Here is a 27,155-nt window from a genome sequence, read left to right on the forward strand (position 1 = left end):
AGGTGCATGGGGAGGGAAGGAGTGAGGAGTGTTCTAGATTCTCAAGCAAGAGCTCATCATGTGCTTCTAAGAGTACAGAGGAGGTTGGGTGAATCTGTAAGGAGTTACAGCCGCATTAATCTCCGTATGGTGAGTACCATGCTGGTGGCTCAGTTCTACAATGATGAGCTCTTATTACATATTCATTACACAGATTGCTTTATATTTCTTATTAGCCATTAAAATGGACAAAAGTAATGGAAATCATTGTGGGATAGCCCTTGGGTTACTTTCAGTAAAGAAATACCTTCTTAGCTGGGAAAAAAAGGGGTTAGGGGTGTGAGATTGATATGGGGAAGGCAGAACTGGAGAGACAGAGGCTGATCTATATATCTGGAGTGGAAGCTAATTAGTCACAGTGACCAGAATTTGGGTCAGGGTAGGATCAAGTTTTGTAATTTATAAAATAGATCAATTCTTTGTCCTCCTTCCATTGTACTGAAGGGTAGGGGTGTTCATTTGGTCCAACAGGTTTTGGAGCTGCTCTGGTCTTTCAGTCAGTGAGAATCTGTTTCATGAGGTGACAGTCCTGCCTACTCTCTTTTGAACAGGCCACCTGTTCAACACAGCTGTGTTGGCCCTACAGGCAGTTTGGATAACATCTGTTCTACAGAGTGCAATGACATACTTCCATGTAGTTTGGAAGTTGTCACGGAGCAAACTGTTGCACATTTGTCACTAGACTGTTCTTTCTGTGTAGTCCTCACTTATTTTCTGTGGCTGACAACAAAGAAAGTATCATGTGTCTACAGAACAGCCACTTCCTGGTGACTGTACTAAAATTCAGATTTCTTGTTGACAACTTTTTCCCCCAGAATTGCTCCATCTCCATTCCACAAAGAAGCACCCGCCCTGTTCTAGGAGCTGAGGATAGAGTAGTGAATGATCCCTGCTTTCACCAAATTTGCATTCCAGTGGAGGAGACAGACCATGAACGCAACAATATTCAAAGCAAAATAGAGGATTGTTCTAGGGGACCCTTGGAGAGCTTTAGATGGTTGGTCAGGGAAGGCTCTCTGAGGAGCTAATACTTAGGCTGAGATCAAAGAATGACAAGACAGAGCTGGACAGAAGACCTGGTAGTGCCTTGTGGGCAAAGAGAAGAACAAAGGCAAAATCCTAAGAGGAGAAGATCGTGGCAGGTTCCTGGAACAGAGGGAATGTGGATCCCGTGAATATGGTGGAGAGAGGTAGGAAATGAGATCAAAGAGGTAGACAGACCACAGATGGTTTTTATATTGGAAGCTTCTAGGAAGGAGTTTGGGTTTTGTTCTAAGTATCTGGAGAAACCCCTGGAGATATTTGAGTGCAGGAATAACATGATCTGATTAATATTTTAAGAAGGGTGCTATAGCTATTGCTGTATGGACAGGACAAGGATGGGAATAGGGGACTAGCTGGAGGTGCTTCCGGAGAGACGATGGGGGCTGGGACCAGGGCAGTAGCAGGAGGCAGATTTGAGATCAAGGATACCAGGTACATATTGAAGATACGGAGATGGGAAGAGTGGGAAAGGTCACCTTCAGAGAGGAGGTGCAGGTAAAATCCATTGTTCTGTTTTGGCCATGGTAGTCTTGAGATGCTTATTAGACGTAGAACTGAAGAGTCAAGTTGGAAGTTGCTTCTGTGTGTCTGAGGGTCAGGGCTTGAAATAGAAATTTGGATTGCTTTACAAATTTGAGGCTACCTCAGTTACAGTAAAAATGAAAACATTTTAAAATCTAGACAGATCCTAGAACGTAAAAACTTAGGAAAAGGAGAGGAGAATTGTTACTTTATTTTCCCTGAAGTTATCTCATGAACACACAATGATGATGTACACGATGAGGTACAGATAATCTGTACTATATAAGCACCAGTTATAAAAATTACCAAGGCCTAATACCTAAGCCCAAAGAACTCCCAGCCCAGTGGGCAATATACACACACGGACAGACACTTATTTATGAGTTACTTCTTTACCCTGTTCTGAAACAGAAGATTTTTTACTAGGTGTGCATGCCATTTTCTTGGGTATTAAATGAGGAAGAGATCCCGTGTCTAATCCTCAGGTCACGAGAGGCAGCCCTGGAGGTCAGTGGGATGACATGCTGGAGGCAGACCTCTCTTGAATGCTAGCGTGGTGTGTGATGAACAGGGGAAAAGGATGTCTGTACAAGGGCACAAAGGAGCCCGCTAAGAGATCACAAACCTTTGCCTTGGGGCTGAGAGAAGGCTTCATAGCAGAGCTGAGAGAAAACTTCACTGTGACATTTGAGATGCTTTTTAAATGATGAGCAGGCATTTGCCAGGGGGCTTGGGAGGAGGGGGAAGGCTGTTTCTACCAAAGGAGTTGTCTAGAATGAAGGTGTGTCCTGGAGAAAGACAGCCCAAAACACTTTTTTTTTTTTCATCTTTGAAACACACTGCCCACCTGGACACACAGATCCAGGCAATCTTTGCTAGATTAGTCGAGTTGTTCTTTTACCTTAGGAATCTGCCAATGCCAGTCTCCCAATGTTTCATACATGCATTAAAAATCCTGGATCATTGTATTTACCTAACTTGTGGTGACTTGAAACACATTTTCATTTAAAGCTTAACTGGAGGTGTTCTCCCCTATACACTCCCATCTCCTATCCTAGATAGAATTAACAAAAACTGCGCATAAGTGGATTATTGCAGCATAACTATAACCTATTTCCTTTTATGTAAAAAAAAAAATCCAAAATGATAATTATCGGTAATTACCAAGAGTGTAAACCTCAGCCTAAAGTGAGTTCATCTGGGAGTCACATACTTCAGATTCAGTGCCTAGTTTTTAAACAGATTGGTGTTCACACTTTTTCACCAGTGCATTTGTGACAAAATGTGTTTTAGTCACTTCCTGGCTTTAGTTTGTAGTTGCTGTCTCTCCCCGTTACCCCCATCAATGCCAATTTCTTCCTTTTCATTTTAATGACTCAACACAGATGTTGAACTGAAGACTAAGAAAGAGATGACCCAAAATGGACTTTCTTACTATTGGTAGTAAAATGTTTGCAAACCACTGCCCTGTTTATGTCACTTAGGCTGCCCCAGGATTCCTGTAGTTCTCCTGGGAATTGCAATGGAGCAACAAAATCACAGCCAACAAATAGCTTAGTTTGTAGAAAGGCACCAGTCTTAGTCTAATTAGTCTCTAGAATTCTATTGGTACACGGCGGACTGAATAGTAGTGGTTTCTTGGAGGCAGCAAAGAATTAATTTCTCTTCCCCTTCCCAGGTGAACAGAAGATGAAAGTGGATTTTTTGCTGCCAACTTTAAGCATGACTCCAGACCATATTTTTTTTTTTTACACAAAAAAGCATTTGCTGATTTTATAGATGACTTTCCTTTGCATCGGTTATGCAAACTTTCTGATTTCTCCAGCTGTTACATGGGGATCATATCTCCTTCACAGAGTTGTGAAGATTATAAAAGAGCATCCATAGAGAGCCTAGCAGAGAGCCTGGTAGATTCTGAGTGTATGGTGCATTGTAATTATTTCCTTTTACCTAGAAGCCTTAGTAGGGCTGTTTTTATATGATCCTCCTGATTCCAAACATTTTCTAAGTTAAATAATTCATTTCAGCTATCAGCAAACGCCTATATCAGGGTCACCATTGACCACTCGATCATTTCCTTCAGCAATCTGAATGACAAGCCCCAGTGACGTTGTCTTGGAGTGGCACTCAGGTGCTTACCTTGCTGTTTAAGTGGCCCGATTGAGTTTGGTAGACACACAAGGTTCAAATTTATGCTATGTTTGACAAGCTGGTAAATTCTTAGGAGTCCCACAAAGTTCGAGGGCAAGATTTTGATGAATGTCCCAAATGGACATGTTTTGGCAGCTCCCCAGGCTTCCTACGGTTATCCATTTTGTCTGCAAATTGTCATAGGAGTTAACCAACCAGAAATAAGAATTTATCTCTTTATTGCTTTTAAAAGTAAATATGTTTTTAAAAATAATTCACCGGAGATGTGCCTTATACTCATAGAAGATCCAAAAGCTGGACCTTGGGTGGGGTGATCATACATTTTAATTTGCCCAGGACAGATTCACTTTATGCCTGTTATCCAACTGTAATTATTAATAGCACCCTCTTTTACTCTTCAAAGTTGTCCGAATTTTGACAGTACGGTGAACTGACCTAGTACAAGACTAGCTATGTGGTCTCTTGAGAACTGCAGCCTTGCAGCAGAATTACAAACGATTACATGGCATAGCCCCTTGAGGTTGCTCCCCCAATGGTCTACTATGAATAGCTGAATCTGCAAATGTCAAGGATCTCCAGGATTTAAACTCCCACTGAGCCACATCTGTCTACCACTAAGCGGCTCCTCCTCAAGGGGGATGGTGCAGTCTTTCAGCAGGCAGACTCCCACTTGGTTCAGAAGATTTCACCAGTGTTTGAGGTTACTTCCTATCACCAAGTTTTTATGGCAATAGAACCCAGCCTGAGTAGTTCTTTTTTTCTGCTCTTAAGCTGTATTGTTCCTCGAGTGTGCTTCTTAAAACAATGAATATGTAACTCATTAAATGCCTTTAAGAAAAGGGAGATGTCAGGACCTAATTTTATTGACTGACATGGACAGCAGAGACACACAGAGCCTGCTCACATGCTTTGTAAAGTCTGGATTCAGAGACACTTTTTCACTCCCTCCTGCCATAGGGAGAGACGCCATCACACATGTTTATTGACTGGTAGATAGCAAAGATCTGTTGGCCATATGCGTGTGAGTCAAACAACATAGACCTTGACAGGAGATGTTCTTGTAGCTGCATTTAGGAAAAATTTCTCTATCCAGAGCTGCTGTGATCACATTGTTGATACCAAACCAGCTGGCTGTGAAGAACTCAATGGGTCATCTTGTATACACTTTACCCTCTAGGAAGGACAATGTTCACACCATCTCAGAAAGGCTGTCTCAAACAACAAAAATAGGTCACCCCTATAGGATAAAACTCCCACTCCCTCATAGTGACACATTTTGTTCGATTCAACTTCTTACCTCAAATTCATGCACTTTAATTGCATCTCCAAACTTTTTTTAATGCTATGCTCACCACAAGTGTAGCTACCATCTGTCACCATACAACACTATTATTTCAAGAACAATCCTCCAATTTGTTAATCTTGATGGAAATAGAGCAAGCGCTTATAGTTAACATAATTAGCATTACACTAACGAAACAACAATAGCGAACACGTAGCACTAACCATGTGCCAGGCACCTGTTCAAACATTTTACATATAGTAACAAATATAATCCTCACAAAAATTTAATGAGGTGGGCACTTTTATTATTGTTATTTTACAGGCAAGGGGATTGAGGCTAAGTCTGGCTTCAGAGTCTATGTGCCTACACCGTTTGTTGCCCTGCCTCTCGTATACTGGTGGTGTTCTAGAAAGCGATCAGGGAATTGCAGCAAGAAACATCTGTTAAGTTCAGTGTTGCTCCATTCGTATGCATGTGACTGATGGATCCTTGTCATGTGCCTGTCAATAACTATCCCAATCCCTTAGGAAGAGAGTCATATCCCTGTCCTCACAAACTTCTTTTAAGACACAAATGTTCTTTAAAAAAAAAAAAAAAAAGACACAAATGATCTAAGTTCTTTTACTTCTTTCATTGTGGGGACTGTTTCCCAAACATTTAATCATTTTGGCTGTCCTCTCCCAGTGCTCCAGAACATGCTTTACCTGGCACCTTCAGCCCTGTCCCACTTCAGCCTTGCTGGATGCATAAAGAAGAGAGTTTTTGTATGGTTTAGGGATAAACAGGAGAAGCAAAACAGACTGTCTGAATCCCCCAAACCACAGCTCATGTAAGCAGGAGAGTAAGGCACCCATGATCCCCTGATTCCTTTCTATGACCAATGGAAGAGAGGTCATTTGGTTTTCTATGAAGAGGGGTCCATACTGTCACAATTTTAATCCTAGTTAAAAATCTTCCTTGGTCACCCAGAAAACTATGCTGGTGGGACACATGAATACATGTACCTTAAGCGAATAAACAGATAAAGGAGAAACCACGCCATGCTTCCAGCCAGCTGTCACACTATTTTGAAACCTCTCCCGCCTTTAGTAAATGTTGTAAGATAATTGAAGGTTATATTTTTTTCTTGTTTCTTGTGGTATTGTGGTCTTCTTTCTTAAAGGATAGTCATCCTTTCAAGTGAGATCCAACAACTTTCCTCAAAGGTTGGAAGTAAAACAGCTCAAACTACTTTGAAATGATATTTAATATCAGGTAGTCAGGGTTTAGGAATATGAAGGTGTTTGTATTTGCAGGTTACTTGCTTGATTACATTATTTGATTTTGTGAAAATTCCATGTCCATTCAGAAGATATTTTAAATAGCCAGCACACAGACTACACACAATAGTTGCCCCCACAATGTTAGTTTCTCATTGTACTGTAGTATGTTAAGTTATGCTTCAGCATGGTTTAAAATGCCATGTGGTATCTTCAATTTCACACTTCATGTTTGGTCTAGGTTGTCATATGTGATATAAACATGAACAAATGACAGCTTTCACATCAGTATGAAGTGACTATATTTGAAGACCAACATTTCTTTTAAAATTTTTTTTATTTAAATTCAGTTTACCAACGTATAGTATAATACCCAGTGCTCACCCCATCAAGTGCCCTCCTTAGTGCCTGTCACCCAGTTACCCCATCTCCCCACCCACCTCCCCTTCCACATTCCTTTGTTTGTTTCCCAGAGTTAGGAGTCTCTCATGGTTTGTGAAGACCAACATTTCTTAAGGTGAGATATGTGTCATTTTACTGGTTCGTGTGTCAGTATATCAGGTAGTATACAGTGAACTTTGAAAAACACTTTACTAGCTATATATTTACTTAAGTATTAGAAGAACCATTTCTAACATACAAACATATCATTTTGTGGGTATTATCCCTTAAGACAATACTAAATACAAAGGGAGTAGACCCGAAGGAAAAATTTAGAGCAAATATGCTTATTGTCCAATAAGGGAAGAATTTTGAGGGAAGGTCATGGATATATAAAGTTTGGGACCTACTCATAATGGATATCTTGGGATCCCAGGGCTCTGTTTTCCTTGATCGACTGATGGTTGCAGATATGTGCTAAGAATTTTCTGGCTCCTAGTCCAATATCTCCTAGATTTGTCTTTAAGTCTCAAAGTTTTCTGTCCATTCCTGACTCTAGATCTTGCTCTCCCCTACCTTTGGACTGGCTTTTCCAATCCTCTGCTCTTCATCTTCAAGGCCCATTTCAGGTAACATTCTTCTGCGAAGCCTTTCCCACCCATGCAGTCACATAGCATTTGCTTTTTTTGTTACACTCTCTCCTGGCCTCCAGTACAATGCTGCTTTTAGCTTGCTAACCTATGCGATATGCTGGGTGTTGAGTAGCCTCGGTTTCTACTGGATAATCAGTCCAGAGGAGGGCAAAGGGAAAACCAATTCAAGCAAATCACAGATCAAAGTAGGCTCAGAATTTATTAGTTCTGCTCATAAATATTCTTCTAAGTTGACCTGCAATCCATCAGGCTAGTCCAAGAAAGCTCACATTCTCTCATATTATAAATTACATCATCAATCATCTAGGAACAATAGTGTTCATTTTTAGGTGGCTTGCTTCTTCATTAGTCAAAATACTGATTTTATTGATTTATTATTATTCTGGATTCTGGATTTCAACCAAATTGCAAAGTCAAAGATATGTGTATATTAAATTTTGATGTTTTGCCAAATTGTCCTCGAGAAAAGTTTCATAATTTATCTCTTACCACACACTTGCTGACATGCTTGCTTTAATTTTAAATGTATAGGTCAAAAAAGAACACTTCATTGTTGTATTAATTTGCATTATTAAAATTATGAGTGATGTTTATATTTTAAAATTATGAGTGATGTATATAAAATTATGAGATTTTCATGTTTGTCCTTTGCTTTTCTTTTTTGCCTTTCTTCTTTCTTTTCTCCTTTCTCTTTCCTCCTCCCTTTTTCTATCTCTTTTTCTTTTTCCTTTCCTTCCTTCCTTCTTTCTCTCTACTGATTTATAAGAGATCTTTTTGTATAAGCAATATATGTTACAAAAGTTTTATTCAAGCTTATCTTTTTATTTTCTTTGTGGTATTTTTTCCTACAGAAGTTTTAAATTTTAAGACAAATTCAATAGATCAATCTTTCCTTTTATGGTTTCTGAGTTTTATAGTTTCCATAAAAATAACTTCCCTGCAGAATTTTCTAAAAATCCACCCATTTTAACATTCAGATTTCTACTTTTCAAAAGGATTCTATATTTGTTCCATCTGTTAAATGATAAGTGGAACAAGCCACACACACACCTTCAGGGAGCCAGGAATGATCCTGTCTCTGGCCTCCCTTGGTGGCCTCATGCTTCCCTTGCTCCTGTCATTCTGTGCACTGCTTGACTTTGGCTTCAGCTCCTGATCCCTAAGTCAGGCCTTATTGGTTTGGATGGCCTCTTGGAACCCGCTTACTGGGGCTACAGACCTCAGTCTGGTACATTATTGAGTGAATGCATCAAAGGGCCTACATTAAATAGAACAGCACCTGGGAGAAAGGAAGAGTTACATAATTGTTAAGTATTTTTATTTCCAAGTGTTGACTTAAAATTGCCTTTTTCATAGTTCAAAATGGTTAAATAGTTGAGGTTGCTGACAGGACAAAATCAATTTCTAAAATTCCAGCAGGATACTGTAAACAAACTAGGAAATATATATTTAGCCATACTCTATTTTGCAATATTTGAAAAAGTTGAATTAGAAACAGCTCCTTTCAAAATAACTGCCATGGTCTATTTGGGATGTGGGATGCTTGAAGTTTGAACTGAGATTGTTTGGGAGGAAACATAATAAGAAGCTTTGCTAGAGGTGCCTTCAGTATGTTCTCAATGGCTCTCCCATTGAGCTTCCGTGCCAGCCTATGCTCTCTTCCTTTCTTGCCAAATGCCTACCATGTACGCTCATAAACAGTTGTATTTGTTCTTATGAATTTTTTTGCATTTATCACAAAACAAATCAAGTTATTTTTGCATTTATCACAAAACAAATCAAGTTATTGATAAACCATTGTAGATACATGTTTTATTTCCCATTAATTTTGGTTCTTTTTGCCAAAAAGTATACCAGTTTTGTCAGATAGAGAGGGATCTTAGGCTTTTCAAACAAATCTGGAGATATCATAATAAACCACCAACTAGTAGTGCCTCTGTTTGTTTTCATGATTCTTAAGATCAAATCATAAGAAATGAGAATCATTTTATGAAGAGTTCACTCACATCATGTTGAAAAATACAGGGTATTCAACATGAAAAAATACTTTAATATTTTAAACATTTTTTAAATTTTTATTTATTTATGATAGGCACACAGTGAGAGAGAGAGAGGCAGAGACACAGGCAGAGGGAGAAGCAGGCTCCATGCACCGGGAGCCCGACGTGGGATTCGATCCCGGGTCTCCAGGATCGCGCCCTGGGCCAAAGGCAGGCGCCAAACCGCTGCGCCACCCAGGGATCCCTCAACATGAAAAAATACACTGTATTTTTTCACTGAATATTTTTTCACTGAATAGCTAATAGCATCCACTATAGAGAAATTGATGTACTTAATTTGTATATTTTATGGCATATTTTAAATTTACAGTCTCTTGCCATATCCTCAAATGAAATGGAAAAAAACTGGACTCTATCATCTGAGATCATTTTTCATAGAATTGGAATATTTATGTATTCAGTCTTGTCAACTGCTGTGCTGGAGCTAAATGGCACCAACTCAGGAGCGATGAATATGTGCATCAGAATCTTCCCGACTCTGTTTTTAGTGACCTCATGTTGATAGCTTGAAATTGGCCTTTATGGGAATATTTACACCATGGAAACTGGCAAATACTATACATCAAGGCTTTATTTTCCTAGAGCCATTTTGCTAGTACACCATGGGTTTCCATCTTACATCTTACAAAGGAAGGTGATTAACAGGCCATTAGTAGAATAATTTACTTTCTGAGTTGATGTAACTGTATATCTAAGGGATTATGTAACTAAAAGTCAACAGTTTGGCTTTAAATTATAGAATGAGTTCCTAGTTCTTGACTTAGCAAGTGTGACTTAGCAATAAACAAAATTTTAACTAGAAAAGGCTGTAAAAGTTTTGTAGGCCTGGCTCCTCTCCTTGCCTGTCGCTATCCTGTAGATAGCTGTCACTTTAGTCTATCCTGAAACTCCTCCCTCTTTTCTGATAAGAGCATCCTGATTTTCCTTTGGCAACTCGGTCCACATGGTTTAGGAGGGAGGGATTGTTGACTCCATGCCCACCTTCCTCTCCTACTTTAAGGATGTGCACATAACCCAGATGTGACCAAAGGGAGTGCTACATGCTATGACCACCAAGAATTGTGCAAGGGTGAGTACATGACTTAGTTCTGGCTAGTGGGATTGCTGCCTTTCCAATGTCATAACTATAGGTTCAGAAGAGGTACTTGATAGGAGCTAGAGTGATTTCCAGCAATAGCTGGTGTTATCAAGAAAGAAGAAACTCCTTCCACTCCTGTTGCTTAGTTGATGTAGTGTAAGACTGAAACCATAGGTTGCCATTTTTGCCACAATCTGAGGAATAACCTGCCTCAGTATGAAGCCAACACAGAGGCAGGCAGAACTGAGTGATAAAAGATTCCTGATGATATCATTTGAGCTTCAGGACCCATCTGTGCTGAATCTAGAATTATATTGAACCAATTAATTTCCTTTTTGTTTAAGTCATCTAAATTAAATTAGTTTTTTGTTGCTTGCAATTGAGAGCTCTCACTTATTTATTTATTTTTAAAGATTTTATTTATTTATTCATAAGAGACACACACAGAGAGAGGACGAGACATAGGCAGAGGGAGAAGCAGGCTCCATGCAGGGAGCTCGATACAGGACTCGATCCCGGGACTCCAGGATCATGCCCTAGGCCAACGCTCAACCACTGTGCCACCCAGGCATCCCAGTTCTCACTAATTTAAGTCCTTTCTATAATAACTCCGATGTACTTAGCTGCTGTACTCAGCAGCTGACTTGAGTACATCTAGAAATAAGGGTCTCACTATTTTATGAAGAAGTTCATTTCCTTTTTGAGGATTCTGGATATTAGAAAATTCTACATTGATCCCAAATTTCTCTCTTTTCACTGGTCCTCTATTATCAAGGGCAATATTTCTAAGTGTACATCTTTATCTGCCCTCTTCCCTTCAAAAACTTTGAGTTAATTATCACGCTGCTGCCAAATCTTCTCCAACTAAATAGACTTAGTCTCCTTAAAGATCCTGCATGATTCTCATCACCCTAGTCACACTCTTATGGATGTACAACAGTTGGTCAGCATCTTTTTAAAAACATGGCATATTTATAGACATGATATTTGTCACATGGTTGAACAGAGTAGAGAGTGACTGTTATACTGTTTTCCCTGGAGGACTGACAGTGACATGCCTAAGGGGGAGAAGTCTACTGTTAAGATTTGGCTTCCATTTGTTTTTTTGTTTTGTTTGTTTGTTTGTTTGTTTGTTTTTACTTATTCTTCTCTTTCTGTTATTTCACTCCTTCAGGGTTTTTCTCTCTCTACCGAGGGGTCTTCTCACCCTTTACCTCTCCTCTATCTCATCACTGCTGCCTCCGCCCCCTAGCTGATCCTTGTTAAGCAAAAAGTAAGGAAGAAGTTTGACTCATATATTCAGTCCAAGTGCAAAATAAATAATAAGTTTCATGTGCCCCCTTTCTTCAGAAGTATATGTTTTTCTTTCTATGGACAAAGCCTTGTTTGAGTCAAAGAACAAACGTTCCAATGGTCTTGCTGTTGTTGTGCCATATTGAGAAGGTGCTTTTTTGAAATTATATCATGTTTCAGGCCCCCTTTGCTCACACAGCTCTTTGCTAGCCTTCAATCTCCAAGGTCCTGTTTCGACAACCTGCTCCCACTGCCCACTCTCATATTTACAGCCTGCTCTTCTGAGCTTGGTGATGTCCAGCTGTGTTTTTACCTTCTTATTCTTCATGAAGCAAAATACTTCTTGTTCTCAATGGAAGACAGATTAGACAAAAGCAAAACAAATATTTCTCCTGTGAAAAGCACAGAGTTCCTTCTGTCACTGGGACAGAGATGACCTCAATGTCCTGGATGGTATCCAAGATAAGAATAAGGGTTACATATTTTACACATTGCAGTCATTTTGAGATCATGTCCTTTGGTCATTTTTAACCACAGTCCAACTCTATAGGTTTGATTGGGCAACTGGTCTATCTGATACTATCATTTAAATGACTAAAAATAGCAAACCAATGTCTTTATTTTCATTTCAGACATACATGTTCTATCTGGTTTTAGCATTCTTTTGATATTGCTAATAAAGGATTTGTGTGTATGTGTGTGTGGTGGTTGTGTTCTGGAGACTATCCCAATTCCTGGCTCTCAAGAGATCTTTTTGCAATTGTTTATAAAAAATTAGTATGTAAGGGTGCCTGAGTAGCTTAGTCAGTTGGGCATCTGCCTTCGGCTCAGGTTGTGATCCCAGGGTTGTGGGATGGAGCCCCACATGGGGTTCCCTGCTGAGCAGGGAGCTTATTTCTCCCTCTCCTCCCCACTCGTGCTCTCTTTCACTATCTCTGTCACTATCTCTCTCTCTTTCTTTCAAATAAAATCTTAATTTAAAAAAAAAATTTGTATGTAAATATAAATATTCAAAGCAATATCACAAAGCTACTTAAAACTCATCCTCAAAATTTCAGTTCTTTAAGTTTAATGGAGTTTTTCTATAAAACTTATTTATGGAGGAAAATTTATGATAATGTGGGCCCATCTCATACTAAATCCTGGGATATTCAATTCTCAAAAGTAGCAGAAAGGCCTCTTTATAATATTGCTTTTCCCGACGTCCGTGTGTTTTGGAAGTAGACCACCAGGCCAGCATTATAGTGATATCCCTGTGTACACACACATTGAATTCCTCAAGCAATGGACGATTTTCACAAAGGTGACTTCTCCTCAAAAATTGAAAATTAATTTTTCTTTTGGTCAGTTTTCGTGTTAAGAATCTTTTCCAAATCACTTCCCAGTCTCTCTCCATGAAACCACCACTGGCTAATGGAAACCTAGGGTACTTGTTGGAGGGGGATACAATGATAAGTCCCTTAGTCTATTTTCTTCTTTCAATAAACAGGTCTTTTCTAAGGGAACTGGTGGTGGTTTGATGCTTGGCAGGTATTCTCCTCAAAAACGTGTCTTACGAGAGCAAGCGGTTCTTCTGAGTAGAATGAGCACCTTTCAGAGCTCTTTCTGTTTGTTTAGTTTCTTGATTATATGAAGTACATTAAAACCAGTCCAAGGCCCATTAACATAATTTTCATGCATGTTAGTTCTGGCAAAACACACTAGGCAGGAACTGTATGATAAATGAGATAAATAATTTTGATGGAGCAGTGAAATAAAATAAACTTTTGCCATATAAGAAAACAAACCATGACTAGTAGTGTGTATGGGGATCAGTTTGTATTAGGGTGGCATTTTGAGGGTGGCCTCTCATCCTTAGAATGTTCTGGGGAGAAAGAGACCCTGTCTAATTCCAACAAGGTCTAGTTGTAGCTTTAAAATAAAATATTATGTCCTTTATTTAGGATTTCATTATCCAGGCTATGGATTATGTGAGGGTCCCTGCTACTTCCTCTTCTTGGTTGCCTTTTAGCACAGACAGAAGAAGTAAAATACGTGTAAGTTCATCTTGAGACTTATTAACACCTTAGAGGAATGCTATTCTCCTCTAAAAGAAACCAGGATTTAGCTGATCCCAAGTCTGGGGCAGGAGACACATAAGATGAGCCTGGAAGAACTTGTAATATCAGATAGCCAAGAAGCTCTCAAAGACTAATGGACTTGAGAACCACCTTGAAGACAAGGCTTTCCACAATCAATTTGAACTTCAAAATGGTTAAGAATTGCACAGGCTTGAAATCCATTAAATATGTTTAAATCTGTGAGTTCATAAATGCATATATTTATATGTAGCACCAGTGGTCACCTTCTGAAGATAACAGGGACCAGTTTGTTCCTTTAAAAACTGGGTAGGTAAAAGCATCAAACATTATTTGCCTTTCCTTTGTGAACCATACCACTAGGTATTTCCTTATAAAATTATTAGAGCTAACAAATGAAAACAAAATGGTACAATTAGAATGTAACAATTTTGTAATGTCTAATGAATAGATAGATCCAGGCATTGAGTCAATGGCTGCTTACAACAAAAAGGAGTGAACATCATACATTATATACTTCTCCATGGGAAGAACACACCACCTACAGCTTTCCCAAGCTGAATCTGGTCAGTCTCTGGGCCCAGCTGCCGAATTTACAGGAAATATTTTATTTTATTTTATTTTATTTTATTTTATTTTATTTTATTTTATTTTATTATTTTATTTTATTTTTTATTATTATTTTATTTTATTTTATTGGAGTTCAATTTGCCAACATATAGCATAACACCCAGTGCTCATCTTGTCAAGTGCCCCCCTCAGTGCCTGTCACCCAGTCTCCCCAACCCCCCACCCACCTCCCCTTCCACTACTCCTTGTCATTTCCCAGAGTTAAGAGTCTCTCATGTTCTGTCTCCCTCTCTGATATTTCCCACTCATTTTCTCTCCTTTCCCCTTTATTCCCTTTCACTATTTTTTATATTCCCCAAATGAATGAGACCATATAATGTTTGTCCTTCTCCGATTGACTTATTTCACTCAGCATAATACCCTCCAGTTCCATCCACGTTGAAGCAAATGGGGGGAATTTACAGGAAATATTAAGGAGAGGGAAACAAAATGAACAGCACCAAGGGTACGCAATAAGCAAAATCCAGTTTGTGCGAAACTTTAGTCTGAGATTTTTTTTCCCAAAAGATATAACAGGGAAATAAAGATAACAAGTAGATTAAAAGAGACTGAAAATATATGCCAGATTTTAAAGAACGCGTAAGATAAAATGACAATATCTCAGGATGGACACTTCAGCAATAAAACTAGAAAGAATTACAAAGAAATGATTACTCTTAATCTCAGGTAGTGTTTTTTTAAGCTTTTATTTATTTGAGAGAGAGAGAGAGAGAGAGAGAGAGCGTGCACAAGCAGGGGGAGCTGCAAGCTCCCTGCGGAGTACCTGACAGGGGGACTCGATCCTAGGACCCTGGAATCATGGCCTGAGCCGAAGGCAGTCATTTAACTGACTGAGCCACCTAGGCACCCAGGTAGTGGTTATTTTTGAAGGGGGGGGGGCTATGATGGGCTGAGAGGCACACTCTCAGGCTGCTGAGGGGGTGGCCAGCAGAGTGCTATTTCTGAGTAGTAGTCACGGGCTGTTGACCTAATAGCTCAGTTGTTCCAGTACCACCTCTACAATCTTTGTCAGATCTGCCACCACCTCCACTATCATTTCCTTGACATTTTCTTCTTTAAATAAATCTAAATTCAAAAAGTTATCTGTGAATTTTTAAATCCCCCACCCCTTCTTTTTTAACCTAATTTTATTTGAAAAGGGAATGCCTGTGAAGTGGGTTTGTAGTGTTAATTACATTTTCATCCCAAGTGCATTTCTTAGTTTCTCACGGTGAGACCCATCAGAAGGCTTGCTTCAGAATCACCTGGGTGGTGCTGACTCAGAAGCTCTTGGGAAGGGTGTGGGGTGCTGCAGTTTAATGAGCTTCACAGGTGATTCTATCTCGGAGTAAAGTTTAAGAACTACTATGCTAGTTTTCTTCCTTGTACCGGCCGAAGAGGGGTGTGCGCATTATGCTTGGGGAAATTCTAGATTTGGAGCTTAGAGTGCATGGGCTTAAAAGAAAGAAGGTTTGTGTTTGATTCCTGGTTCTGATATTTTCCAACTTTGTGAAGGTAGCCAAATGACCTACACCAGGTCCCTATTTCCTCATGTGTAAAATGGATATAAGAAAACTTACCTCACAGGATTCTTGTAAGAATGGTGTGAGATCCTATTTGATAAGGTATGGACCCAGAGAACACACTCTGTGCTCTCTTCCCAGGTCTCTCTATATTCTGAGTTTTAATTTAGGCTCAGCAGGGAATTATTACATAACGAGGCAAATCGCTCAGCTTACTTAAAAAGTGGTATTTTGGATTTATTACATAGTGATAATCCTTGATTTTATTTCCTACCAATCCTTTAGGAAATTAAGGGCAAACAAGCCTTTAGTAATTTCATAAACTGATGACCAGTGAGAATTACACATTTTCGCTCCCCTCTGAATGTAAATGTGTGCTTCACAAAGCTTATATTGAAAAGAGCCATGTCCCCTACCTCTGGCTAGTTATCTCACACCATTTATCCTTTTGTCACTTAAACACACAAAGTTGTGGTAAAATATCCTGAGTGAATTGGCCAATTATCTGGACACTTCAGATCCAGAAACACCGAATAATAAATAGTTCGTTGAGGTGACCAAAATTTTTCTTAAGTCATCCAGAATAAATCTGTTTGCATATTCAGAGCACAAAGAACAAAGGGTTAAGATGGGAGACTGGCTACATGTCCCTCAAAGTTCATATGTTTACTTCCTGTCATGCAAATGCCAAGCTTACCTCATTCTGAGTATAGTTAATTCTGAGTAGTTTAGAGGGACAAAAGTCAGTCATTTTAGGGGAAAAGAATTGATGGCTACCTATTAGCCTGGACATATACCTATGGTTGTCTGCTCTTCATGAGGATGTAAACCATTTAGTTCTTGGACCAAGCATATCATATCTTGGGTTGTTGCAGAATGTGCACCAGAATTGTGCTTTCATTTCTTAATTATTTCTTTGAAGGGAAACTTAATTCCTTGTGTATTTTTTTTTAAAACATAAGACCTCAAAGAGGAAATCTCACATTAAGTGAAACATGAGAAAATTAACTGTTGCTCATAATATGTGGGTGTCCGGATGATGATGGCTTATGAATCTGGGCTGGGTGTATAGGTTGCTGGGAAAACTTTGCCAGAAATCTCTTACTTCATTGCTGGTTTTAGTGGAAGACTGAACTTATGTTGATAAGAAATAAGGAATCCAAAAACTCTTTTACTATAAAAGTGGCTTAAAACAGGTAGTGCAACCACTACCTGTTTTAAGCAACCACTACTTGCTTGTTGTCTTTGGAGCTTAAGTTAAAACAGGCACTAACACTCACTTATGAACATTGATTATATTGGATAACCTTCATATTCTACTATTCATATAAGTGTTCCGTTTCTACCTGGGAAAGACAAAAGAAACACCAATAATGTGATAAGAACACAGTGAGTTTAGAGCTTGGTGAATAGGCTCTTTCAACCAGAACTGATGGAAAATTTAAACTTCCTCATTTCCCAAGTAGAAATTAAGAAATGAAAGCACAATTCTGGTGCACATTCTGCAACAACCCAAGATATGACTAGTCAGTTGCAAGGTGAGTTCAGGCATGGACCACGTGGGTACTGAACTGGAACCTTTATGTTTGTAGGAAGTCTAGGTGAAACTTTCCGGGTTTCCTCATCCATCTACCTAACATACCACTCTCTTGCAGTGATCATTCTAATCCCACAGTTGGAGAGAACCTGCTTTTGGAAACATCTTTTAGCTGAGCAGAGAGAACCTGGGTTGGAGATTCACCAAGCTACAATTTAAATCACCAGGGAAGCATTTCAGTGTACCAGGGGGTCCACGGATATACTTTGTTTCTTCCTTTAACACTTCTACATGGAGAAATAACCCAGGCTGGGTTGGGATTCCTCAAGATAGAAAGATACCTCAGGCTCACTCCAACCCCAGACTAAATGTTGGAGATAGTTACGGAAAATTATGCAGGCTGGAGTGCTCTCGTAGTCCAAAATTCAACTGATTTTAAAATGTAAGCAGTAGTTTACATGCAAAAAATCACCCAGGAGCTTGTTCAAAATGCAGATTCTTTTTTTTTTCAATTTTTTATTTATGATAGTCACACAGAGAGAGAGAGAGGCAGAGACAGGCAGAGGGAGAAGCAGGCTCCATGCACCGGGAGCCCAACGTGGGACTCGATCCCGGGTCTCCAGGATCGCGCCCTGGGCCAAAGGCAGGCGCCAAACCGCTGCGCCACCCAGGGATCCCCCAAAATGCAGATTCTAAGATCCAGCTTCAATGGACTCTGATTTACTAGATCTGGAGATTCATGAACCTGCACTTGAACAAGCGCTGCAGATGATTCAGATACAGTTGACCTCTGGTCCACTTTTCAGGCAGCACTACTTTAAGGAACCATGTATAGTACTTGTCTTCAGACTATTAGTCTCTGCAGACACTGCTACATGACATATGCTGAACAAAACAAACAAAAACAAGAAAGAGATTTAAGAGCACATTTCCTTAAAATGCCTGAAAATACCTAAGTACTTTCTGGAAAGTGATAGACTGGGGAACTAGCAAGAATGGCCAATTGCTGCTAGGTCCCCACTGAAAATAACCTAGAATTGTGAAAAGTTATTTCCCATGTCCTTTGAAACCTTGTCTTTAGATATCTGCCCTTTCCATCAGAAACTATGCCACTACTCCTAAAATATTCTATCCATATGGGAAAATTAAACCACAAGCTGGTTTGGAAGTCATTCAGCAGTTCAAGGAAAGGCAGTTCACCTTGAGTTAGATCTCCACAGTTCTATCTTTCAACTTTTGGTAATAGAATCTCTCATCCCCTCACCTTTTTAAAGATCAATTTGCTGTGAGTTGTAGGGTAAAGTTGATCTTTGGTGAATATGCATATAGGCAGTTAACGCTTCCATTTGGGTTCATAATCTCCTCAGGACTGCTATGGCACTAAATTTTTTTCAGTAAATTAGTTATAATAATAAACACCTGTTAATCTTAGTGCACCTGGTCCTCCTTTGAAGTTTTTCTAGACTTTCGCTTATAGAAAGTGTGTGAAATAAAGATGGTGATTCTAGGGAGATCCCTCCCTAGACAAGGTAAGACAAGGAAGGGAATATCTGATGTTTTGCCAAGAGCTATCTTTTAACTCTTTTTCCCCTCCTGGTCATAGTGCTTGGGTGTAGTAGGCCATCCTATGATTCCAAAGACAGAAGGCTTTGTTGATGGCTCTGCAGGAGATTTCTAATTGCCATAAAGTGCCAAATTAGCACTTTTTACTTCCTGGAGAGGGAGTTTAGGAGGACAAAATCAGTTTTTAAAAAAATATTTTATTTATTTGTCCATGAGAGACACACAGACAGAGGCAGAGACACAGGCAGAGGGAGAAGCAGGCTCCCTACGGGGAGCCTCATGCAGGACTCAATCCTAGGACCCCAGGATCACACCCTGAGCCAAAGGCAGACACTCAAACCACTGAGCCATCCAGGCGTCCCAAGGATGAAATCATTTTATAGCTAAAATTTCCTTTTAAAAAGTAATCTATGAAGCAGTGTTCCCCAAATGTTAATGTAGATACAGACCTCTTGGAAATCTTGTTAAAATGCAGATTTAGTAAATCTGAGGGAGGGTGAGAGATTCTACATTTCCCACAAGCTCTCAAGTGGTGTCGATGCTGCTGGTATGGGCACCACACTGGAGCAGTAAAGCATTGAGGGATGTGATAAAGAAGTAGATGCGGTTTATGAATTTTGGATTTATAGCACTCCTTTCAGTTTTGAAGTATCATCCCTCTGGTTAAACAAAATACAGTCTCTGTTTTGGTTTGACTACAAAGCATTTCACACTTGTGTGTATTTATTCCCTAATTTCTGACAGGCATGGCTGTTGTCCGTGGTGATATTAATAAATAACATCAAGATATACCTTCAGTTTGCACCATGGTGTAATCTCACATCCTGAAACAAAATGCCAGGCCATACAAGTTTTAAATGGTCAAATCTACATTTTTAAACAGATTTCTTTGGCATTTGAAATGTGTGTAAGAATTACAGAAATGAATGTGCCAAACCTACATTTCACAGAACTTCTGCTAAAGAATAGTATAGTTGTTGCTCTTCAAAGCATTGCCCTTGACTGAATTCTCTTTGATCTCTGGGGTCTCAGAAAGAGCTTGACTTATCCAACTTTCTCACGACTAAAATAATGCACTAAAAAGCAACTGATTTAAGTATCCTCATCACAGCATTCTCCTTGCCTCTTTCTATATTGTGCATTGCAGTGTAAGTTCTTGGCGCAAGACCTAAGATGAGCACAGAGCGTGTTTCATAGTAAAGCAGTTGGTTCCCAGGTAAACAACAGCATGTTCTTTAGGGTGAGCTCATGTGGTCTGCAGACCCTCCATACACTTAATAGAGGGATTAGTGCTATGATAATTTTAGAGGTTTAGTTGTCATCTTTGATTTGTGTTCAAATCTCTTAGGAATTTAAAAGTATCTGGTTTTTAATAGAATTGCCCAAACCAAAGACACAAAAGCATAGTCAGAAGAAGCGGGAACACTTCTGGGGGAGGTTTGGAAGCATCTTTACTGAGACCTACCTACTTTTTCTTTTCTTTTCTTTTCTTTTCTTTTCTTTTCTTTTCTTTTCCTTTTCTTTTTTTTTCTTTTCTTCTTTCTTTTCTTTTCTTTTTTCTTTTCTTTTCTTTTCTCTTCTCTTCTCTTCTCTTCTCTTCTCTTCTCTTCTCTTCTCTCTCTTCTCTTCTCTTCTCTTCTTTCTTTTCTTTTTTTCCTACCTACTTTTCTAAGAGAAAAGTGGGAGTGTGGAGAAGAGCCAGAGAAAGATAACCAAGGATATGGAAAATGAGTTTCTCAAGACAAAGCTGATGGGGATGCAATTGTTTTACCTGTAAAAATAAAGATTAAGGAGTCAGTTAGTTTCTGTTTTTAGAAATATAGAGGGTTATTACAAGGCAGAGGGATCCAGTTATTTTCTGTCTTCACAAGGAAAATCTTTACAAGTGTAGATTTGACAGATAATCTCTCTTAAGTGCTTTCAAGAGCTATCATTTCATTCCTTTTCAAAGTTAAATAGTGTAGATTTTAGATATGATAACTGAGTCTTTTTATGGCAAAACTCATTGTGTGAAATCTCTATCCATTTATAGAATTTCTGGGTTATTTATATGAACTAATAGTGATATTTGTGAATCTTTGCAATTTAAATTTAGTTTCACCATGGTTGAAAATGTAAACTGCTTACACTAATCAACATTTCATAATTTGTTCTCTCTTCTTTTGAAGTTCTTTATTAGCTATGCCCTCTACCATAAGATCACCACTGGGTGCTAATGGGTATAAATTATAGTGGTGCCAGCTTGTCTTACCTTTGTTAAATATGTGCCAACTGTTTCACAATGAACCTTTACTTTCCATTTTATGACTGGCTGTAAAAACTGCTTAGAGCCAGTGAATGGACTTGGCATATTATGTCCACAATGTTTGAAAGTCCCAACAAAAGCCAGGTTTGGGTTGTTTTTTTTTGTTTGTTTGGTTGTTGTTGTTTTTTTTACTCTCTAGGAATAGTTCATGGCATTTTCACATATCTTGGTCACCCTTTAGTCTCTTTCTCTCCCTTGCCTTTGCTCATTATTTTTCAAAGGAAGATGGGAAGAAAAACAATATAAAAGTAAGCCAGTCAATTTTACTCTTCAGTGTTATTCTGCATTCTGGTGAGGGAAGGAAATTGATATTATTATGAAAACAGTTACCTATGATTTAATTCAACACACAGTTCTCTTGCCATTCATTATTATTAGGGTTAGTTGAGAGCCATCTGTGAATCAGATGTGACGGTCTAAAATGAGAATCAATCAGGTTTTTACAATTAATTGTCTTATGGGAGACATTGATTTGATTCCCAGTTTGCAACTTTATAAAAGTTGTAAAGCATTATTTTGTGGTAGGGTTTAAAATTAGATGGCCCCAGAACATTTTTTTTATGAGTATAAAGAAAAATAAAGCAAACATTTCAAGACAGTGTTCTTGAGGCGCCTCAAGAAACTTACATAGAAATCAGAAATATGTAGAATGGAAAGCCAAGGAAAGGAGATCCAAGTAATATTTGCAAATAGTTTGGTGATAAGCAAGCACTGTGAACTTGGCTGGATTTGAATAAAGAAGCAAAATATTAGAAGAGAAAAAAATGTTTAGGGGGAAGAGAACAATGATTTCTAATGTCTTCAGCAAATCAGGATAAATATAATCTTTATTTATTCTCAATAGAGCTAATGGAGAAATCTCCTGGGAATGTTTCCATATTGGCTCTTCTTGAAGGAAATTGGTTGGAAAAAAATTTTTTTTTTTGGAATTCCAGGGTCTTTGTCGTCTTTTAAAGCATGCAACAGATTTTTGCACCACATATTCCAAATTATAGCTCCAGCAGACCACTGGAACCAAATCGATCTGGTTCAAACTGCCCTAGAGCTATGAGCCTAATGGGTCCTAAATAGGGATTCATGATTTTTTTGTAAGGGATGCATGTAAGCAAATAAAGAGTAATCTAGAAATGCCATACACACCTTTTTAATTGTAGAGCAAATGGAGAACCAGCCTAACCACTACATTCTTGACCATAAATGCCCACTTTGTCTCCTCTGTATTCACTTACATGAAGCTTGCAGTGGGAGTCTTCTTTATGTTTATTCCAAGAGGTTAGTTGACATAGAGGTGGAAGGCGAAGGGCCATTTGTTCACATCTGTGTAACACCAACCAAGTGGCAAAGGGGAAAGTGTGTGCTCTCTTATTCAGCAAAACAAATCCTGCTGCTTCACACTACTTCACAAGCAAGCCAGGTGTCTTAAAGCCAATGGAAGAAAGCAACAGGGCTGGGCACTTGAGCCTTAGCCCAAACACAGAGGAAATCATCCCATACTAATATATTTGACATCGGAAACCACTGTTTGCTGTCTCTGAACTTGACCAGGCCATTTCTAAAGGCTCTGACAGAAGGAAAGTGCAAAGGGAAAGGAGAAAACCAATATTAGTAGCCTTAGGAGGAGACAGGGCAAAAGGTACCATTTTGTAATCCAAGAAATGCTGAGTAATATCCTCTCATATCCCAAAGGAAAAGGAAGGCTACATTCTCCAAGGGTTGCAAATAAAAAAACTCTTATGTTGATGTTTCTTTCTTTTTTTTGTGCACAGCACTATTTCCTGCCAGAATATTGTCTCATAATCTTTCTCAAAATAATGCTCCAGGGAAGCCTTGCCAGCTGGCTAGAATTGACCTCAGACCTATTTGATACCCTTGGTCATCGCTACTGGATAGTAGCATTTCTTCATTGGAGAAGCTGTTGTGCTGGATCCAGGGAGAATAAGGACAATAATGGCTTGTTTCATTCTAGAAACCCTGCCCAATGGCATAAAAATATGGGTATAGTACAAACGGGACTGTGATTTTCTGTAGATGGATCATATGATAGATCAATGGATAGGTCATATCCTCCTCCTGCCTGTCTTAATCACTAGAATTGCAAGCGCTCAGCACATTTTTGACAATATAGTCAATGTTCAGTAAATGTTTGCTGAATGAATACACAGATGAAAAAAAATGACAAAATTAAGTCATAGTAGCTCTCTCATTTTGTAATTATAGACTGAGTTTAAAAGTTAGATTTTTTTTCATTTTTGAATTTTTCTCCTATTTTTATTTAAATATTTGTACCTGCTACTATGTAAGCTATTAGTGCTACTGAATTAGTAACAAATGAATGCTAAGAGAAAACTTTGGAAATGTGATTTAAAAGAAAACAATTTCATATATATATTTTGAGATTAAAAAAATGGCATACAAATAATATGGGCAGATTCCCCACTAGTAAAATGCATGGAATTCTATGTCACCAGTTCATAGTGTTCCACAAAGAGCATGATTTTTAGGTGTTCTATGATCTGAATGTTTTAAAACCACCCTGAGCTTCCATACCCTACATTTTAGGACAATAGTTCTTAAACCATAGCATGCATCAGAATTACCTAGAAGGCTTATTAAAATCAAGATGGCTGGGTCCCACCCTCCAAGTTTCTGATTCAGTAGGTTGCAATTCTCACATGTTTCCAGGTGATCCTACTGGTCCACAGACCACATTTTGGGAACCATTGATATAGGGCATAGTTTCTTGAGATAATGACATCTTTTATTGTTTTGGTCACTCCTTCCCAGATACCCTCTGAAAGATGCTGGACATAATAAGAGCCACCGATAGGTATATTAACACACTTAAGCCTTATAAAACCTTGTGAGGTATATACTATTATCATCTCTATTTTGAGGTGGAAAGAACTTGACCAGCAAGTGGGAACAGCCAGCACTTGAACCCAGGTAGTCTGGCTTTACAAGATTCACTATAGCATTATACTGACTTTTAAGAAAAGGGCTAACTGAAATAGATTCTCCTAATCATGTAGTTTTGATCCAGGGCAAGAAAAACAACTGAGGAGATTCCAAAGGCCTAACTGTTCAAAACAGAAGCAAGCAAATGGACTCTCTAGGTTAAGATTGCTCTGTGCCCATTCCCCTGTGTGTCTCATTGTCACTGCTCAAGGCAGAATGAAGTCTTCCTTTTTCAGAGGGCAGAGCAAATGATTGGAAACAACCTGGATGTTCTGTCAAAGGGGACCAATAAATAAGTAAAGGCATATCCATTCAGTGGAATAGCATACAGCTGTAAAAGAAATAAGGAAACCTCCTTATGTACCAATATGTAAACAACAAGATGTATAGTTACATTTTTTTAAAAAGGAAAAAAATGAACACTTATGTTTGCTTACATGTGCATAAAATATCCTAGAAGGAGACATAATAAAGTAATAATAGTCACCGTATGGGAGCAAGAGGACTGGGCCACCAGGGACAGAAATGGGAGGGGACTTTTCCCTTTCATATTGTTTTGGTGTTTGAAAATTAAATAATTAACATCCAAAAGTCAGTGATGGATTTCCTGTAACTTTTCTTATTTGATTACCTGGGGAAAGCTTTTCACTTTGGGTTTATGTTTCATTTATTCCCAACATCTTATAGGTCCTTTTACCCAGTTAGGAATCCACTGGTGCCTGATGGGCCAGTGATAAGAGCTTGTTCAGTATTAGCTTGTGAGACACAGGATAATGTATGTTTCAATGACTATAGAATTGTTTTTACATTGTGTGTAAATGACTAAATGTGAACAATCTGGAGGAAATAAAAAGCTTATTTCTCTTAGGAAACAGGCTAGTTATAATGGTGTCACTTTTATATAGCACTTTATAGTTTATAAAACCCTTTCACATGCATTAGGCCATTTAAACCTTACAAACAGCTTTGAGAGGTAGCTATTATAATCCCCATTTAATAGACAAGGAAACTGAGGCTCAAAGGGTTCCAGTAACTTGTCCAAGGTAAGAAAGCTATTAAATAGTCGAGTTGGTACTGATACCCAAGTGTTCTGACTCAAAGCCTGTGCATATTTTTCCCTGCCTTTTAATAATTGTAAAAGAGAAAAATTAATATGCTTCTGAAAAAAAGAAAAAGACCGAAACATCCGTAATCCCATGACTCCAACAAAAAACATTATTAAATTTACATATTATCTTCCAGGGTTTGTCCATGTGCCTACAACTATTATCTAGTTACAATCATAATATATGTGCAATTATGTATTCTGTTTCTTCCCCTACTTTGCACTGCTATCCTGAAGCATTTTCCGAGTTGCAACATAATTTTCATAATTAGCAAATTAATAGGTTCATATTTCATCAAGAGCCATTCTAACGCAAGCTGCTACTTTTTAACGTGGATTCATTTGATCCATTTATTCACGCATTCATTCACTCATTCATTCATTCAATAATTACTAAGCCCCTGCTATGCATCTGGCCCCGTGCCAAAAGCAAGGGACAAGTCAGGAACAAACACTCTGGAGAAACACTGAGTGCTTGAAGGTGAGGAAGCAGCAGGTCAAGAAAGACACAGCTCCCCGTAAGAAGTCTGTGCTGAGAGAGATAATCATTGACATTTTTATTAAAAACATAACATTGCCATAAACACCGTTGTACTTGGTTTTTCCATTTTTTAAGGTTTTTTTTTTTTTTACAAAAGTAAATTCCATATGGCTTAAGTATTTGTATTTCTCTACCTTGATACCAGAAATATATAAGTGTATGGTTTCATTGCCACCTCGCCAACACTGAGTATTTTTATTGAAAAACAATGTTTGTTAATTTTATAGTTGGTAAATGGTGCTCCATTGTTGCTTTAATTTGCATTTCTTTGATTAATAGCAGTATTAATATTTTTCCATTGACTTGTTTATTAATTATGTTTTGTATGAATTGACTGCTTTGTCCTTTGCCTAATTTTTATTAGGGTCTTATTTTCTTGTCTATGTGTGGGAGTTCTTTATAGAATTTATTTTAGTTTTATTTCAAAATCATTCAAAAATTGAATAGGCTTTTTACCTTGTGAAGATGATATAAAAACGACCATTTGCCATTTTTCCTGAAATTGTTTTCCTTAGTCTATTTGCCTTTTTATTTTAATGTTTATAGCTTAAAGTGTTTTTTTCTTTTTAAGTCTTTTTAAAAACTAAGCTCTAGTTTTTCTCCATTGTGGGGTTTGAACTTACAACCCTGAGACTGAGTCACATGTTCTACTACCTAAACCAGCCAGATTCCCCTATAGAATAATGTTTTTTAAGGAAAGCTGTCTTTGTATAGGGAACTTTTGTCTATTTTCTTCAATAACTTACAAAGTTATTACTCCTCTTAATATTTGAATATGATTAGATCTTTTGTGCTAGTTTTTATTTTTCTTTAATTCTTAACAGTGCTTGGAACTCATTTGGGTTTTGAGTGAAGTACAGGTTTAAGTTTATTTCTCTACCCAATTTCTAACAAGACAGTACCATATCATTTATAAAAATATTTTAGATTTCTACATTGTGTATTACATACTTACATGTAACAAACTTCCTTTAAATTTTTTTTAAATTTAACTAATTAATATATAGTGTATTATTAGTTTCAGAGGTAGAGTTCAGTGCTTCATCAGTTTCATGTAACGCCCAGTGCTCATTACATCATGTGCCTTCCTTGATGCCCATCACCTAGTTACCTCATCCCTCCATCTACCTCCCCACCAGCAACCCTCCAGTTTGTTTCCTGTAGTTAAGAGTCT

At 38.3% G+C, this 27,155-nt stretch overlaps 1 protein-coding gene across 19 annotated transcripts in view; it reads left to right on the forward strand.

Moving 5' to 3' along the window:
- LOC140623439 (eukaryotic translation initiation factor 1-like) overlaps positions 1-27,155 on the forward strand; it is a 141,252-nt gene that overhangs the window by 79,835 nt on the left and 34,262 nt on the right. The gene's annotated exons all lie outside the window — the stretch shown is intronic.

Source organism: Canis lupus, chromosome 33 (genome assembly GCF_048164855.1).
Source record: "Canis lupus baileyi chromosome 33, mCanLup2.hap1, whole genome shotgun sequence".
NCBI classification, from domain to species: domain Eukaryota; kingdom Metazoa; phylum Chordata; class Mammalia; order Carnivora; family Canidae; genus Canis; species Canis lupus.